Source organism: Myotis nattereri, assembly GCF_964212035.1.
Source record: "Myotis nattereri genome assembly, chromosome: X".
NCBI classification, from domain to species: domain Eukaryota; kingdom Metazoa; phylum Chordata; class Mammalia; order Chiroptera; family Vespertilionidae; genus Myotis; species Myotis nattereri.
This window is the reverse complement of record NC_138078.1, coordinates 78,157,126-78,175,786: the sequence shown is the minus strand read 5'-3', so window position 1 is coordinate 78,175,786 and position 18,661 is coordinate 78,157,126. Positions and strand designations below refer to the sequence as shown.

At 41.2% G+C, this 18,661-nt stretch overlaps 1 pseudogene across 1 annotated transcript; it reads left to right on the top strand.

Moving 5' to 3' along the window:
* The first annotated feature begins 3,226 nt into the window (after positions 1–3,226).
* LOC308511186 (dystrophin-like) lies at positions 3,227–7,875 on the top strand (annotated as a pseudogene). Its single transcript has one exon. The product of its transcript is annotated as a dystrophin-like (transcript).
* Positions 7,876–18,661: the final 10,786 nt, after the last annotated feature.

Here is an 18,661-nt window from a genome sequence, read left to right as displayed (position 1 = left end):
TTACATGGACAGCTGTGACTGTCCATTTGGATATTGATGACCTATGTAGTTCAATTCAGATACTGGGCAAAGTAGCCCTTTGGCCATTAGAACAGACAGTCAGACAGTCTTTAAAGGCTTGACTATGTGGTTGCCATGGTGGCACAAACACCAGGGTCTAGTAGGCCAGTGCCCTATGTGGGGACAGAAAATGTAAGCTCCACCTAAAAGATTAGGCTAGATGAGTATATGTAGAGGTATCCTCAGACATTACATGTGCAGGTGAAAGCAACAGATGAATTTTTGCAAACCAAGGCTTTCCCCCTTGGCAGAGGGAGAACAAGGAGAACATGGCCATGGTTTGTTACTAGTAAAGGGCCCAGGTAGCCCTCCTATCCCCTTGGGGAAATGGGAAGAACTATAAGTTACAGTCGCATCCCTTGATCCAGCCCTGGCAATGTAACCAGTGTCCTATAAGAGATAGATATTAAAGTGCAGGCCATACAAGCCCTTTCCCATGACCCCCTTCAAGATTGGTAGGATAGACTGTCAGAACATAGCATTGGGCGTTCTTGAGTTTTATTATTAGAGCCAGAGTACTAGTCCTAACATGCTAAGTTTGTATTGTTGTTATAGGCTCTATGTTCAAGGAGCTAGCAAATGGGCCAAGGTATCCTTAGAAGACCATCCAGCGTAAGGGGTGGAGTGTGGAGGCCCTGTCCAGAGTATGATGGATTTTCAAGGCAAATCTGAGCAAGTACATAGCAATCTTATTGTACATACTGCGCAAGCATACCTTTCTATAACCTAAATATTAATGTCACTCTTTGGCAAGAAGCCTCTTTTGTCTAAGTTGGTATAAAGATGTGCTATTGACCAGCCAGTGTGAGGCTGCTTAGTATGGCTCCTGTGTTTGCTACTGTATTAGCAAGGGTTGCTTTGTATGGCTACTGTGAAGTTACTTTGAAGAATTGCTTTGTGTGATGGCTACTTGGTAGCAATGGCTACTTAATCTACAATACTCTACTCTACGCCTATGACTGCTCATACTTTCTCCCTCTAATACCCGGCATCCATGAAGGTCCAATTCCTAGTAGAGGACCTGTACTCACACAGTTGGTGTAGTTGAGCAGGATCAAGGAGTAAGTACTCGGACAAGCATATGGTATAGCATTAGTGCATTTCAACCCCAAATAGCAGAGTATACACTCTTTTCAAGTGCACATGGAACATTTTCTAGGATAGTTTGAATGTTAGGACACAATACAAATCTCAATAAATTTTAAAAGATTGAAATCATATCAAGCATCTTCTCTGATCACAATGGTATGAAACTAGAATTCAATTACAAAAAAATATTGTAAAACACACAAAGACATGGATACTAAATAACATGTTACTAAACAGTGAATAAGTTAACAATGAGATCAGGAAAGAAATTAAAAAACCAACAAACATTGAATCAAATGAAAATGAGAACACAACAAACCAAAATTTATGGGACGAAGTGAAAGCAGTCCTAAGAGGGAAATTCATGCATTACAGGCTAACCTCAAGAAATAAAATATTAAATAAAAATCTAATCTTACACCTAGAAAAAGAACAACAAACAAAGCTCAAAGTGAATAGAAGGAAGGATGTTATAACTATCAGAGCAGAAATAAACAAAATAAAGCATAAAATATAATATAAAATATAAATGAGCCCTAACTGCGTTAGCTCAGTGGATAGAGTATCAGCCAACAGACTGAAGGGTTCTGGGTTTGATTCTGGTCAAGGGCACATACCTCGGTAGCAGCTACATCCCTGATCCCAAGGGCTATGGGCGGGAGTCAACCAATATGTGTTTCTCTTACATTGATGTTTCTCTCTTTGTCTTCCCCCTTCTTTCCATGCTCTCTAAAAATCAACGGAAAAATATCCTCAGGTCAGGATATATATATATATATATATATATATATATATATCCAAGAGTTTGCTTTTAAAAGATAATAAGATTAATTAATGTTTAACCAGACTCATCAAGAAAAAAAGAGAGAGGGCCCAAATAAATAAAATCAAAAGTAAAAGTGAAGTAGCAACTTACACCACAGAAATATAAAGGATTATATGAAAATATTAATAATAACTATATGCCAACAAGTTGAACAATCTGGAAAAAATGGATAATTTTATAGAAACATACAATCTTTCAAAACTGAGTCAAGTACAAACAAAAAATCTGAACAGATTGATTGCAACTAACAAGATCGATGCAGTAATAAAAGTCCCCAAAAACAAAAGTCCTGGACTGGATAGTAAATTTAAAAAAAACTTTTAAGAACTAACATCTATACTTCTCAAATTATTCCAAAAATTTCTATAGGTGGGAGTACTCACAAGCTCATTGTACAAGGAGAGCAAACATATAAAGACACTACAAATAAAGATATTGGGACAATATTCCTGATAAACATAGATGCAAAAATCCTCAACAAAATATTAGCAAACAAAATTCAGTAATACATTAAAAAGATCATACACCATGATTAAATGGGATTTATTTCTAGGAGCCAAGGTGGTACAATATCTGCAAATTACTTAATGTGATATTACCACATAAACAAAATTAAGGATAAAAATCATATGATTATATAAATAGATGTGGAAAGAACATTTCATAAAATTCAAAACCCATTTATGATAAAAACTCTCAGTAGAGTGGAAATAGAGGGAACATACCGCAACATAATAAAGACTATATATGAAAAACCCACAGTTAAAATCAAACTCAATAGGAAAACAATAAAAATTGTTTTCCTTAAGATCAAGAAGAAGACAGAGACATTCATTTTTTACCACTGTTATGCAACATAGTACTGGAAGTCCTAGCCACAGCAATTGGAGAAGAAGAAATAAAAGACATCCAAATTGGAAAGGAGGGCTTCTTGATGAGTTTCACCTGTTCATCCAGGAAGCCGTTCGCCAGGAAGTCACAGAGCTGAGGGTCTGCACAGGCAGAACCAGGGCCTGCAGCTCCAAGAGGGCCTGGCTCAGGTTCCTCTTCAAGGCCAGGGCGGCTTCCATGGTGACCTGAGTTTTGCCCCATTAATCTTGGGGAGGCTTCAGCATGTCCTGGAAGAGAATGTGGCCACCTTGCTTGTTTTGCAACTTTACAAGATGCTCAGCGCCCTCGAGGAAGAAGTGGCCCCGTCCTCCATGGCCACATTGTTGTGGTGGAAATAGAAGCTCCAAGAGAGAGGAACTCCAGGATGGAATCGGGCAACGGCAAATTGCTGTCAGAGTATTGAATGCAACTGGGGAAGAGATAATTCAATAGTCCTCAAAAACAGATGCTGGTATTCTACAGGAAAAATTGGGCAGCCTGAATCTGTGGTGGCAGGAGGTCTGCAAACAGCTGGCAGAAAGAAGAAAGAGGCTAAAAAAACAAAAGAATATCGTGTCAGAATTTCAAAGAGATTTAAATGAATTTATTCTCTGGTTGGAAGAAGTGGATAACATTACTACTATTGCACCTGAACCTGGAAATGAGCAGCAGCTAAAAGAAAAACTTGAACAAGTCAAGTTACTTGTGGAAGAGCTGCCCCTGCACCAGGTAGTTCTAAAACAATTAAATGAAACAGGAGGAACAGTGCTTGTCAGTGCTCCCATAAGTCCAGAAGAGCAAGATAAACTTGAAAAGAAGCTCAAGCAGACAAATCTTCAGTGGATAAAGATTTCTAGAGACTTACTTACAAAACAAGGAGAACTTGAGGCTAACATAAAGGATCTTGGACAGCTTGAAGAGCAATTAAATCATCTGCTTCTGTGGCTATCTTCCATTAGGAATCAGTTGGAAATTCTCAATCAACCAAATCAAAGAAGACCATTTGATATTAAGGAAACTGAAGTAGCAGTTCAAGCTAAACAGCCGGATGTGGAGGGGATTTTGTCAAAAGGGCAGCATTTGTACAAGGAAAAACCAGCCACTGAGCCAGTGAAGAGGAAGTTAGAAGATCTGAGCTCTGAGTGGAAGGCGGTAACCCATTTACTTCAAGAGCTGAGGGCAAAGCAGCCTGGCCCAGCTCCTGGACTGGCCACTGTTGGAGCCTCTCCTACTCAGACTGTTACTCTGGTGACATAACTTGTGGTTACCAAGGAAACTGCCATCTCCACACTGGAAATGCCAACCACCTTGCTTTTGGAAGTACCTGCTCGAGCAGATTTCAACTGGGCTTGGACAGAACTTAACACTGGCTGTCTCTGCTTGATCGAGTTATAAAGTCGCAGAGGGAGATGGTGGGTGATCTTGAAGACATCAATGAGATGATCATGAAGCAGAAGGCCACACTGCAGGATTTGGAACAGAGGTGCCCCCAGTTGGAAGAACTTATTACTGCTGCCCAGAATTTGAAAAACAAGACCAGCAATCAAGAGGCTAGAACAATCATTACTGACCCAATTGAAAGAATTCAGAATCAGTGGGATGAAGTACAGGAACACCTTCAGAACGGGAGGCAACAGTTGAATGAAATGTTAAAGAATTCAATACAATCGCTGGAAGCTAAGGAAGAAGCTGAACAGGTCTTGGGGCAGGTCAGAGGCAAGCTTGAGTCCTGGAAGGAGGGTCCCTACACAACGGATGCAATCCAAAAGAAAATCAAAGAAACCAAGCAGCTGGCCAAAGACCTCCACCAGTGGAAGGTAAATGTAGATGTGGCAAATGACTTGGCACTGAAACTGCTCCGGGTTTATTCTGAAGATGATACTAGAAAAGTACACATAATTACAGAGAACATCAGTGCCTCTGGGGCAAGGATTCAGAAAAGAGTGAATGAGCGAGAGGCTGCTTCGGAAGAAACTTATAGATTACTGCAGCAGTTGCCCCTGGACCTGGAGAAGTTTCTTGCCTGGCTTACAGAAGCTGAAACCACTGCCAACGTTCTACAGGATGCCACCCATAAAGAAAAGCTCCTAGAAGATTCCAAGGGAGTAAGAGAGCTGATGAAACAATGGCAAAACCTCCAAGGAGAAATCGAAGCTCACACCGATATCTATCACAATCTGGATGAAAATTGCCAAAAAATCCTGAGATCCCTGGAAGGTTCTGATGAGGCAGTCCTGTTACAAAGATGTTTGGATGACATGAACTTCAAGTGGAGTGAGCTGCGGAAAAAGTCTCTCAACATTAGATCACATTTGGAAGCCAGTTCTGACCAGTGGAAGTGTCTGCACCTTTCTCTTCAAGAACTTCTGGTGTGGCTACAGCTGAAAGATGATGAGTAGCCGGCAGGCACCTGTTGGGGGTGATTTTCCAACAGTTCAGAAGCAGAATGATGTACAGAGGGCCTTCAAGAGGGAATTGAAAATGAAAAAACCTGTAATTATGAGTACTCTTGAGACTGTATGAATATTTCTGACAGAGCAGCCTTTGGAAGGACTAGAGAAACTCTACCAGGAGCCCATAGTGCTGCCTCCTGAAGAAAAAGCCCAGAATGTCACACAGTTCCTACAAAAGCAAGCTGAGGAGGTCAACACTGAGTGGGAAAAATTGAACCTGCACTCTGCTGACTGGCAGAGAAAACTCAATGAGGCCCTCGAAAGACTCTAGGAACTTCAGGAGGCCACAGATGAGCTTGACTTCAAACTACATCAAGCTGAAGTGATCAAGGGATCCTGGAAGCCCATGGGTGATCTCCTCATTGACTCTATTCAGGATCACCTGGAAAAAGTCAAGGCACTTCGAGGAGAAATTGCGCCTCTTAAAGAGAATGTAAGCCACGTCAATGACCTTGCTCGTCAACTCACCACATTGGGCATTCAGTTGTCATCATATAATCTCAATATTCTGGAAGACCTGAACACCAGATGGAAGCTCCTGCAGGTGGCTGTTGAGGACCGCATCAGGCAGCTGCACGAAGCTCACAGGGACTTTGGCCCGGCATCCCAGCACTTTCTTTCCACTTCTGTCCAGGGTCCCTGGGTGAGAGCCATCTTGCCAAACAAAGTGCCCTACTATATCAACCATGAGACCCAAACAACATGCTGGGACCATCCCAAAATGACAGAGCTCTACCAGTCTTTAGCTGACCTGGATAATGTCAGGTTCTCAGCTTATAGGACTGCCATGAAACTCCGAAGACTGTAGAAGGCTCTTTACTTGGATCTCTTGAGCCTGTCAGCTGCATGTGATGCCTTGGATCTGCACAACCTCAAGCAAAATGACCAGCCTATGGACATCCTGCAGATCATTAATTGTTTGACCACTATTTATGACCTCCTGGAGCAAGAGCACAACAATCTAGTCAACGTCCCTCTCTGCGTGGATATGTGTCTCAATTGGCTGCTGAATGTTTGATGGGGGCGGGGGGGGGGGCGGGGCTGGGGAGGATCCGGGTCCTGTCTTTTAAAACAGCCATCATTTCTCTGTGTAAAGCACACTTGGAAGACAAGTACAGATACCTTTTCAAGCAAGTGGCAAGTTCAACAGGATTTTGTGACCAGCGCAGGTTGGGCCTCCTTCTGCATGATTCCATCCAAATCCCAAGACAGTTGGGTGAAGTTGCATCCTTTGGGGGCAGTAACATTGAGCTGAGTGTCAGAAGCTGCTTTCAGTTTGCCAATAATAAGCCTGAGATCGAAGCGGCCCTCTTCCTAGACTGGATGAGGCTGGAACCCCAGTCCGTGGTGTGGCTGCCAGTCCTGCACAGAGTGCCTGCTGTGGAAACCGCCAAGCATCAGGCCAAGCGTAACATCTGCAAGGAATGCCCAATCATTGGATTCAGGTACAGGAGTCTGAAACACTTTAATTATGACATCTGCCAAAGTTTCTTTTTTTCTGGTCGAGTTGCAAAAGGTCATAAAATGCATGACCCCATGGTGGAATATTGCACTCCGACAACATCAGGAGAAGATGTTCGTGACTTTGCCAATGTACTAAAAAAACAAATTTCCAACCAAAAGGTATTTTGCGAAGCATTCCCGAATGGGCTACCTGCCAGTGCAGACTGTCTTAGAGGGGGACAACATGGAAACTCCTGTTACTCTGATCAACTTCTGGCCGGTAGATTCTGCGCCTGCCTCGTCCCCTCAACTTTCACAAGATGATACTCATTCATGCATTGAACATTATGCTAGCAGGCTAGCAGAAATGGAAAACAGCAATGGATCTTATCTAAATGACAGCATCTCTCCTAATGAGAGCATAGATGATGAACATTTGTTAATCCAGCATTACTGCCGAAATTTGAACCAGGACTCCCCCCTGAGCCAGCCTCGTAGTCCTGCCCAGATCTTGATTTCATTAGAGAGTGAAGAAAGAGGGGAGCTAGAGAGAATCCTAGCAGATCTTGAGGAAGAAAACAGGAATCTGCAAGCAGAATATGATCGTCTGAAGCAGCAGCATGAATACAAAGGCCTGTCCCCACTGTCATCTCCTCCTGAAATGATGCCCACCTCTCCTCAGAGTCCCGGGATGCTGAGCTCATTGCTGAGGCCAAGCTACTTCGTCAACACAAAGGCCACCTGGAAGCCAGGATGCAAATAAAGGAAGACCACAATAAACAGCTGGAGTCCCAGCTGCATAGGCTAAGGCAGCTGCTGGAGCAACCCCAAGCCAAGGTGAATGGAACAACTGTGTCCTCGCCTTCTACCTCTCTTCAGAGGTCAGACAGCAGTCAGCCTATTCTGCTCTGGGTGGTTGGCAGTCAAACTTCAGAATCCATGGGTGAGGAAGATCTTCTGAGTCCTCCCCAGGACACAATCACAGGGTTAGAGGAAGTGATGGAGCAACTCAACAACTCCTTCCCTAGTTCAAGAGGACACAATGTATGAAGACTTTTACACTTGGCAGCTGATTTGGGCCGAGTGATGGAATCCTTAGTTTCAGTCATGACAGATGAAAAAGGGGCAGAATAAATGTTTTACAACTCCTGAAGAAAAAAAAACAAAAAAAAAACAACAACAAAAATCAAACAAACAAAAGAACAAATTGGAAAGGAGGAAGTAAAACAGTCATTATTTGCTCTCTACCTGGAGCCATGAATCTCAGCCTCTTCTCACATGAATAGTCCACTCCTGCTCTCCCTCTACCAGGGTGAGCAAATGAGATCTTTGCCCTGGCTCTCTGACAGAAATCAACAACTTATGTAAGGATAAAGAAGAAATTAAGAGTGATATAGCTGCAATTAAAAACACCATGGAAAGTTTCAACAGTAGACTAGGAGAAGCAGAGGACTGAATTAGCGAATTAGAAGACTGGAAGAAAAGCACACCCACACTGAGCTGCAATTGAAGAAAAAAATTAAAGACAGGAGGAAAGCCTATGGGCGCTATGACACAACATGAAATGAAGCAACATATGAATAATAGGGGTGTCAGAACAACAGGAAGAGGAACAAGGGTTAGAAAACCTATTTGAAGAAATATTGTCCAAAAACTTCCCTGATATAGGGAAGAAAAAGTCACACGAGCACAGAGAGTCCCAAACAAGATGAACCCAAAAAGAACCACACCAAGACACATTGTAATCACGATGGCAAATGTTCAGGACAAAGACAGAATCTTAAAGGCTGCAAGAGAGAGACAGAAATTTGCGTACAAGGGATCTCCCATTAGATTATCAAATGATTTCTCAACAGAAACACATCAGGCCAGAAAAGAATGGAAGGAAATTTACAAAGCGATGCAAAGCAAGGGACTAAATCCAAGAATACTCTATCCAGAAAGGCTATCATTCAAAATTTAAGGAGAAATAAGGAGCTTCACAGACAAAAAAAAGGATAAGGGCATGTATCACTACCAAACCAGCAATGCAAGAAATGCTAAAGTGACTGATATAAAAAGAAGAAATAAAAAGGTAAGAAAGAACACAGGCACAAAAAATAAAAATGGCTACAAACAAATACTTTTCAATAATAACTTTCAACGTAAACAGACTAAATGCTCCAATCAAAAGACATTGAGTGACTGAATGGATTAAAAAAAAAATAACATGACCCATATATATGCTGTCTACAAGAAACCCACCTCAGATCAAGGGACTCACACAGACTGAAAATGAAGGGATGGAAAAATATCTTTCAGGCAAATGGAAATGAAAATAAAAAGCTGGGGTAGCAATACTTATATTGGACAAAATAACCTCAAAGTGAAGGCCATAACAAGAGATAAGGAAGGCCACCTCATAATACTAAAAGGATCGATAAAACAAGAGGATATAACCCTGATAAACATATATGCACCCAATGCAGGAGCACCCAAATACATAAAAAAAACTCCTGGAAGATATCAAGGAAGAAACTGACAATAATACAATCATAGCAGGGGATTTTAATACACCACTGACATCACTGAATAAATCCTCTAGACAAATTCAGCAAAGACACAGCACTCCTACATGACTCACTAAATCAGAGGGACTTACTTGACATCTACAGAACATTTCACCCCAAAGCCACAGAATATACATTCTTCTCAAGTGTACATGAGACATTTTCTTTCTTTCTTTTTTCTTTTTTTTTTGGTGAGGTTTTTTTTATTAATATATTTTATTGATTTTTTTACAGAGAGGAAGGGAGAGAGATAGTGAGCTAGAAACATCGATGCGAGAGAAACATCAATCAGCCGCCCCCTAAACATCCCCCACCGGGGATGTGTCCGCAACCCAGGCACATGCCCCTGACAGGAATCGAACCCGGGACTCCTCAGCCCGCAGGCCGAAGCTCTATCCAGCAAGCCAAACCGGCCTCTGCTTTCGTGATTTTTTTGTTTGTTTTTTGAAATGTCCTACTATCACGTTCAGCTATCAATCATTTCTGATAGCTCAAGCAGAAGGTCATCTTCATCTCTCCCAGGATCCAGGTCGATCTCGGCTTCTAATTTACTTCCTGACAACTCCCATATGAGTTTCTCAAAACCATCCTCCACAGAGAGCAGGGGCTTTCCTGTGGAAGCAGTGCTGAGTCGGCGAGTTTTCATGGCCATTTGGGATGAGGAAGGGCCGGATACTTCTGGTGGAGAGGGCTCTGACGAGGATTGGGCTGGAGGCAGCACAAGACTGTCTCTGGTCCAGCAGGTCCAGGGGTCCCCAAAGGTGTGGACGGAGTTGGCAAAGAAGGAATGACACAGAGGCAGCGTTCAGTTGATCAGCAGCCTAGCCAGGATCTCTAGCCAAGTTCTGGTCAGGATCTCCAGCGAAGTTCTGGTTAGGATCTCCAGCCAGGTTCTGTGTCCATGTTCTCTTGCTAGGTTCTCCAGCCAGGTTCTCCAGGTTCTCCAGCCAGGTTCTGTAGCCATGTTCCCTCGCTAGGTTCTCCAGCCAGGTTCTGTCCAGGTTCTCCAGCCAGGTTCGGTCACCAGGATCTAGTCAGGTTCTCTTGCCATGTTCTATCCAGGTTCTGTAGCCAGGTTCTGTCTCTAGGTTCTGTGGCCTGTTTCTGTCCAGGATCTTTTGCCATGTTCTCTCCTGCGAAGTTCTTCTGTCTCTAGGTTCTGTGTAGGTTCTGTGTCTAGGTTTTGTCGACATTTTCAAAAATAGACCACATACTGGGTCACGAGCAAAGTCTCCCCAAATTGAAAAAGGTTGAAATCATATCAAGCATCTTCTCAGGTCACAATGACATAATATTAGAAATAAATTTCAATAACAACAATCCAAAAAATTCAAACACGAGGAAGCTAAATAGTATGCTATTAAACAATGATTGGGTCACCAAAGAGATCCAAGAAGAAATTAAAAACATCCGGGAAACTAATGAAAATAAAAGCACAACAATCCAAAATCTATTGGACACGATGAAAGCAGTCCTGAAAGGGAAGTTTATAGCATTACAGGCCTACCTCAAAAAAACAAGAAAAAATGGTAGTAAATCATCTAACTCTATAACCCAAGAATTAGAAAGAGAGCAACAGGAAAAGCCCAGAGTGAACAGAAAGAAGGAGATAATAAAGATCAGAGCAGAAATAAATGACATAGAGACAAAAAAAAAATACAAAAGATCAATGAAACTAAGTGCTTGTTCTTCGAAAGGATAAACAAGATTGATGAACCTCTAGCCAGGCTCACCAAGAACTAAAGAGAGAGGAGCCAAATAAACAAAATCAGAAATGATAGAGGTGAAATAACAACAGACCCTATAGAAATACAAATGATTATTAAAAAAATAGTCTGAGCAACTCTACTCCAACAAACTAGACAACCTGAAGGAAATGGACATATGACTAAAAAATACAACCTTACAAAACTCAATCAGGAAGATTCTAAAAATCTTTTTTTTTAAATACATTTTTTATTGATTTTTCACAGAGAGGAAGGGAGAGAGAGACAGAGAGAGTTAGAAACATCGATGAGAGAGAAACATCGATCAGCCGCCTCCTGCACATCCCCCACCGGGGATGTGCCCGCAACCCAGGCACATGCCCCTGACTGGAATCGAACCCAGGACCTCCCAGTCCGCAGGCCGACGCTCTATCCACTGAGCCAAACCGGCTTCAGCCTAAAAATCTTTATAGGCCAATAACTATGAAAGAAATTGAATTACTCTTCAAAAAACTTCCAGCAAACAAAAACCTAGGGCCAGACGGCTTCACAGGGGAGTTTTACCAAACATTTAAGGAAGAACTAAAACATATCGTCCTCAGACTATTTCAAAAAATTCAAGAGAAAAGAACACTTCCAAGCTCACTCTATGAACCAGCATCACCCTGATACCAAAAGCAGATAGAGACAACAAAATGAAAGAGAATTACACACTAATATCCCTCATGAACATAGATGCCAAAATCCTCAGCAAAATCTTAGCAAATCAGATCCAGCAGTTCATCAGAAAAATCATACACCCTGACTAAGTAAGATTTATCCCAGGGAAGCAAGGATGGTACAATATCCGCCAATCAATAAATTTGATACATCACATAAACACATTGAAAGACAAAAATGACATAGTCATATCAATTGACGCAGAAAAAGCATTTTACAAAACCCAACACCCTTTCTTGTTAAAAACTCTCAGCAAAGTGCGAATAGAAGGATCATTCCTCAACATAATAAAAACCATAAATGACAAACACACAGCCAACATCATATTCAATGGGCAAAATCTAAAAACATTTTCCCCAAGAACAGGAAAAAGACAGGGATGCCCACTCTCACCACTCCTGTTTGGCATAATACTGGAAGTACTAGCCATTTCAATCAGACAAGAAGAAGAAATAATAGATATCCAATTTGGAAAAGAAGTAAAATTGTCCTTATTCACAGATGACATGATACTGTACATAGAAAACCCTAAAAACTCCATTAAAAAAATTATTAGACTTAATAAATGAATTTGGCAATGTTGCAGGATACAAAATTAATGCCAATAAATCTATGGCATTTCTATACACCAATAATGAACTTAAAGAAAGAGAGACTAAAAAAATCAATCCCATTTACCATTGCATCAAAAAAATTAAGATACTTAGGATTAAACTTACCTAAGGAGGTAAAAGACCTATATGCTGAAAACTACAGGACACTGAAAAAAGACATAGAGGAATACATAAACAGATGGAAGAACATACCGTGTTCATGGATTGGTAGAATCAACATCATCAAAATATCCATACTACCCAGAGCAATCTACAGATACAACGAACTCCCCATTAAAATATCAACGGCCTATTTCCAGAACTAGACCAAACTTTCCAAAAATTCATCTGGAATAAAAAAAGACCCCCGAATAGCTGCAGCAATCTTGAGAAAGAAGAACAAAGTAGGTGGGATCGCAATACCAGATATCAAGATGTATTACAAAGCCACTGTTCTCAAAACTGCCTGGTACTGGCACAAGAACAGACATATAGATCAATGGAATAGAATAGAGAGCCCAGAAATCGACCCAAACCACTATGCTTAATTAATATTCCACAAAGGAGGCATGAACATACAATGGAGTCAAGACAGTCTCTTCAATAAATGGTGTTGGGAAAATTGGACAGATACATCCAAAAAAATGAAACTAGACCACCATCTTATACCATTCACAAAAATAAACTCAGAATGGATAAAGGCCTTAACATAAGACAAGAAACCATAAAAATACTAGAGGAATCCAGAGGCAGCAAAATACCAGACATATGCCGAAGCAATTTCTTCACCAATACTGCTCCTAGGGCAATGGAAACTAAAGAGAAAATAAACAAATGGGACTACGTCAAAATAAAAAGCTTCTGCACAGCAAAAGAAACCATCAACAAAACAACAAGAAAACCAACTGCATGGGAGAACATATTTGCCACTGTTACCACCGATAAGGGTTTAATCTCCAACATTTTCAGGGAACTCATACAACTAAACAAAAGGAAGATAAACAATCAATCAAAAAATGGGCAATGGACCTAAACAGAAACTTTTTAAAAAAAGACAGAAGGAAGGCCAAGAGACATATGAAAACATTCTCAAAGTCACTAATCACCTGATAGATGCAAATCAAAACGACAATGCAGTGCCATCTCGCACCTGTCAGAATGGCTATCACCAACAAATGAACAAACGACAAGTGCTGGAGAGGATCTGGAGAAAAAGGAACACTCGTGCACTGCTGGTGGGAATGCAGACTGGTGCAGCCACTATGGAAGACAATATGGAGTTTCCTCAAAAAACTAAAAATGGAACTCCCATTTGACCCAGTGATCCCACTTCTAGGAATATATCCCAAGAAACTAGAAACACCAATCAGAAAGGATATATGTACTCCTATGTTCATAGCAGCACAATTCACCATAGCTAGAATCTGGAAACAGCCTAAGTGCCCATCAGTAGATGAATGGATTAGAAAACTGTGGTACATCTACACAATGGAATACTACCCTGTGGTAAAAAAGAAGGAATTCTTACCATTTGCAGTAGCATGGATGGATCTGGAGAGCATTATGCTAAGTGAAGTAAGCCAGTTAGAGAGAGACAAACATCACATGATCTCACCCACTTATGGAATATAATGAACAACATAAACTAATTAACCAAAAAAGATCCAGAGACAGAGAAGCATTAATCAGACTGTCAAACTCCAAAGGGAAGGTTGGGAAAAGTGGGGGCAAGGTAGGGGAGGGTGGGGTTAAGGGGAGAGATCAACCAAATGATTTGTACGCATGCATATAAGCCTAACTAATGGACACAGACAACAGGGGGGTGAGGGCATGAGTTGGGGAGGTCGGAGGGGGGGGGTTATGGTGGGATAAGAACATATATGTAATACCTTAATCAATAAAGAAATTAAAAAAAATAAAAATAAGGAGTATCTTACATGATAAATCCACTCAAACTTTCTAAGTTTGGCAAGCTTTTGGATTCCTTTCTCTGCAGTATACCTAGGTAGATATCTTGTCAACTCTTTTAGTATAAGCAACCTTTGGCCCATATTTTATTGAGCCAAGCAAATAAATAAACTATTAGATCTATCTCTAAGCCCTTAAGTTGACATTTTAAATTCAGAGTATTTGCTTAGAGGGCCAATGTTAATAAGTTTTTCGTGATACACCTTTTCATTTCTTAAGTATTATCCTATACTCATAATATCCATTTCCACACATACTCTGTAGATATTTCTCTGTATAATTTTGAAAAAAAAAGTAAAGTATTTTTTGGCATCTAATGAACATTCTCATGAGCCACAGATTATGCCTTTCCTATTTGGACCTGCCAGACTTAAATTTAGTTTTATGTCTAAAAGCAATAAGGGATGTGTGAATCGTTTCTGAGAAGAATCAGCAATACAAGGACATTAGTTTGCTCAGTCAGTCTCAAACAGGAGTGGAGAAAGTGCTTCTGTTGGCAAAGAAGAACATCAAAATTCAGGAGTTTAATGTCCACAGCTGTGTCAGGGTCTTCAACACACCTTTATTCAAACTTTCAGGAGTCCATTTCTTCCAAGTCAATGCCCTCAATTTATAGCAGACCCTTTCAGGGGTTGGAAATTCCACTGCTGTTGCAATTTAGCCCACATCAGGACAAAACTCTGGGTTCATATTTTCAGCAATATCAGTTTTGTGTCTGTAGGATACAAGTATTTCTTTCAGGGAACATTCAAAATTTTAGGTCATTTATGCGATGTTCTAGCTAATAATTTGATTTCCTGAGCTCACCTTTCTTTCCTTATTTTGTCCAGTGCAATCAGGGACAACCAACCAATATCATTATACTCATTAGTTTGAGAAGAATGTTCTAAAATATAAAATACTTGGTCACCCAGAATCTTCCATTTTATAATACTTGATCAGGAGTATACAATGATAACATTTTGTTTATCTCTATAGCCTCATCACCAGAACCGATTCAGAAAACGTATCCTTAAGATTCTGTTTCTCAAAACAATACTAACATCTATGTAACTGAATATTCTTCTGAGAAATAGAACCAGTAAGATATGCTGTTGACCCTTGGACAACCTGGGTTTGAACTGTGTGGATCCACTTATATGTGAATTTTAAAATATAACTATATTGAAAACATTTTTGGAGATTAGTAATAATTTGAAAAAAACTAGCAGATGAATCACACAGCTTAGAAATATCAAAAAATTAAGAACAATTCAATTATGTCATAAATGCATAAAATATGTATATACTACTCTATTTTATTATTTAATACCATACATCAATATAAAAGTTAAAATTTATCAAAATTTACACACACACTTACAAACTGTACATAGTGATTCACAGTTAAAAAAAGTGTAAACAATAATAAATATGCAGTATTTAGTAATAATGCATAAAAGTAACTGTAGTACATACTGTCCTGCTGTAATAATTTTAGATTCGCCTCCTGTATCTATGGCAGGGAGCTCAAGTGTTGCAAGTATGCACTTAAATCACCATGTGACGCTAATTATCTCCATGTGTGCAGTCTGTATCTCCAGTAAATTTCACATCACAGTAAAAAAAAAAAAAATAACTCTTGAAGTTCTCGTATATTTTTCATTGTATTTAGGTCAATATCATAAATTTTGAATAATACCATGGGACCAATGCAAAGTACCATCAGTGATGCTGAAGTACTCCTAAGAAGCAGAGTAAAGTCATGACAAGAAAAAGTTGGATTGTATAGTACAGTGATGGCGAACCTGTGACACCCGAACTCATTTTTTTGGTTGATTTTTCTTTGTTAAATGGCATTTAAATATATAAAATAAATATCAAAGCAGGAATTGAGCTCCTCACAGAAAAGAGGAGTCTTAAATGATCCATAACAATGTGCTCATTATAACTTCTCAGTCTTGGAGAGATAAAATGGAGGCGGTATAGATGGACATGTTCCATGCCTTGTCCCGGAGCAGATAGGGTGAGCAGCTGAAACCAGTAACATACAGCCCAATTTGGCAGAGGAGATTCAGTTGGGAGACAGTTTGCAGCCAGGAAAGGCAGAGGACTTCCGGAGAAAGGTAAAGTCAAGGCCCTGGGAAGGATAATCGGCCAGAATTCTGAGCCCTGAAGCTCAGAGGGAACCCACACAGCACAGGCTTGGGCCGCATCCCTTGGGACGGGCACAGTGGAAAAAAAGGTATGCAGAACTGCTGGTCGGCAGGGGATTCTAGATCTGGGTCCACAATCAGGAAAGGCTGAGGAGTGCTGGCAGAAGAGCACTCAGACGCACAGCCTTTCCCCCTTGCAGGGAATTCTAGATCTGGATCCACAGTCAATAAAGGCTGAAGAGTGCTGGCAGTTGAGTGCGCAGAGGTGCAGCCTCTCCAGCCTCTGTGGCTTGTGCCCCCTTCTTCATAGAGCCTAGTTCATAGGACCTTTCAGATTCAGACACTTATCTGTGACTGGAGCGTGGAAGAAGGTGCGGAATTGTGGAATCTGGGGAGAAAGGGGGATCCAGGAGTAGTGGCAGCGAGTGTGGTGCTGCGTCATACTTGAGCCTGGGACGTGGGCAGCCATTTTGCCCTGAAGGGATAGCCCCTCCCCTCCAGTATCCAGGCAACTAATACAGACACACCCAGATTCCACCCTGAGTGGTAAAAGGATTACAAAACAAAAAACCAAAAACCTAAATAGTCCCGAGAGCACAAAGGGACTGGACTAGAGACTTTCCATCCCAGTAATTGGATCCCGCGAAACACTACAGTACAGAAGATTGGGATCTTAAGCCAGCCAAAGGAACACTTCACTTTTTCATTTTTATTTTATTTTATTTATTTTTTATTACTTTGTTATCTCTCTTTTTTTCTTTTTTTCACTTTTTTCTTTATTTTTCTGTTTTTTGTTGCTTTATTTTCTATTTCTTATCACATTATTTTTCCATCACTCTATTTTATTTTATTTTTATTTGCTATTTTATACCATTTTTGAAATCAATTTTTTTGTAAATTTATTATTATTATTTTGTTCTCGTTCTCTTTCCTCTTATCCACCCATCCCCTTTCTACTTCCTCTATACTGAACTGAGATCCTCCCCATATTCATGCAACTCTTGAACTTATCTTCTATATATAAGTTCAGCATCTACAGATTCTGCCCCGACCCTCTTTACTGGGGGTTTGGTGTTTTTATTTATTTTTTCTTTAATTTTATTGTTATTATTTTGGTTTGTTTGTTTTGTTTGTTTGTTTAGGTATTTGTTCTGTGGTGTTTTCCATATATATATATATATATATATATATATATATATATATATATATGTATTTTGTTGTCATGAGTACATTCATACTTTGGTCCCTTTGTGTTGTGTATTGTTGAGGTGAATTTTATCCTGTCTGCCCAGGTGCTAGAGAGTGAGGCTCATAACCAGTTACCTGGAGATGAATCTCCATCCACAAATGGGACAATAATACCCCAGACCCAACTACAGAGGCAGGAAGAAGGCAGCAGTGAGGGAGAGAGCATGAGTGACCAAAAGAGGAGTGTGTGGTCATGTGGGATGTGTATGTGTATGTGAGTGAGGAACAGATAGATCCCGCAGGGCCTTCTGGGTCAGGCTAAACGGGCTCGCCTAACTAGGATGCCTCTGCTACAGTATAAGCAGTTCCAGGAGGCCGGCTCATCCCCAGAAGCCTAGCATTTATAAAGGGAGAGCTGCTGTAACTGGGAGCCAGGCCTCACACCCACTCAGGGTGCACTCAGATAACACCTGGGACTCTACAGACACCCCTGCCAGGGACCTGCTACTTCGGCTGTGGTCCCACAGTCAAAGAGTTTCCAGCCACTCTGGGTGCAGGCTCCTGTGAGTTCTGAAGAGTGCTCCCCTCTGACCGGCCCAACGCCTTAGCCCAGGGCACTTCAACCACGCAAGCAGCAGACACTTGAGCAGCCCACTCCTGTCCAAGGAGCAGCAGCCCCACAAGCAGCCTGCCCAAGGCCTAAGAGCAGAAACCTCACGTGGCCTGCCCCTATCCAAGGAGCAACAGCTGTCATCTGTGTGAGCGGCTCTCTCCCTCGTCCAAGGAGCAGCAACCATGTGAATAGCCTGCCCAGTCTGAGGAGCAGCAGCCACATGAGCAGCCTGCCCACTTTTGAGGAACGGCAGCCCACCCTCATCCGAGGAGCAGCAGCTGCGCAGCCCACACCCTCCTCCTGTCTGAGGAGCAGTAGGTGTGCGAGAAACCTGCCCCCATCCAAGGAGCAACAGCGGCACGAGCAGCCTGCCCCCATACGAGGAGCAGCAGCGGTGTGAGCAGTCCATACCCATATGAGGAACAGCATCGCCGCAAGCAGCCCACTC